Here is a 1,426-nt window from a genome sequence, read left to right on the forward strand (position 1 = left end):
AACAAACTTTATGTTTTGATATAATAATATAAAATTATTTTTTATTTATTTAATATGTTAAAATATTTTTTAAGCAAAATTTTCTATTTAAAAAAGATATAAATTATGGTTTCTAAATGGAACAACTCATTAGCCAATAACAAACTCTTAAATAAAATTTAAATCTACGACGAATCAGTTTTTGACTTGTTGAATTGGAGATAACGTAAAAAAATAAAAAACTAAGTTGATAGGTTATTATTATTGCCAATTATAATAAGTAATGCTTAGATTCAATAAAAAATGTATTTAAATATCTATGCTGACATAACATATCTGTAATTAGGGGTGTGAACCATTAAAAAATTAAAACAAATTTAAAATTTAACACCTAGTTTACTTAAAATTTATATTTCTATTCACTCATAAAAATACAATAAAAAGCAATAAAAATAAAAAATCATTATTCATAATTTTATTTTCTCATTGTTGAGACTTTTTATACAAATTATTCCATCATATATTTTATTTTACGATAGACAACTTATTATTATAAAAATATAAAATTATAAATAAAAATAGCTTAAATACATTCATAACTATGATTAATTAATTATAACTTTTTTCGGTAACTTAGTTATATGTTTATTTAATAAAGAAAAAATATTCATTAACTTCTAAACTATATAGTTGCAATTACAAATATGGTTTAATACTAAAAACAGACATACACTTCTAATTAATTTCTAAGGTAAATGAAACTTTTTTTTTATAATGTCCTGTTCATCTTAGTTTATATTACCCAGACTAAGGCCCATGTAACAAAAAATTATTTTTGGTCAGAAAATTTTTAAATGTCTTTCCAGTAATTTATTTCTCAATTACCGTACCACAGAACCTAATTGTAATATATGTATATTTGAGTCCCCTCAATTATTTATTTACAGTGACTTAACACTATCTATCAAGAACTTAGTTATCTGCTATATATACTTTTTTAGGCCTAAACACAACTCAGTAAGGCGCGATAAAATTCGAAAACCTAAAGTGAATCACTTGATCATTTTATAGACTTATAAAAAGAATTAGATATAAACATAAAATTTATCTTATAAAATACAATGCAAAGACAATCTATCCAATAAATGAAAGTCTGAAAATTCTAACAAGCTCTTTAAAAGGTTTGTAAATTCCAGAAGCTCGGAATTTGCACTTGGTGTTGACTTAGATCTAGTTTTGAGTGGTGTAGTAATATATGAGATATTTATAAGAGTCCTGCGAGAATTTTAAACTGCCACAAAATAGATGAGTGACATTTGATTTCTTGTCGACCTTATCGGCGCTAGAAAATTAAAATCATCACAACTTAGGGTTTCTTTTAATAAAAGAAAGTTACTTTATTTTGATTTGACATCGATCATAAAATTCTTTTAAATAAATTAAGAAA

Source organism: Arachis ipaensis, chromosome B07 (genome assembly GCF_000816755.2).
Source record: "Arachis ipaensis cultivar K30076 chromosome B07, Araip1.1, whole genome shotgun sequence".
NCBI lineage: Eukaryota > Viridiplantae > Streptophyta > Magnoliopsida > Fabales > Fabaceae > Arachis > Arachis ipaensis.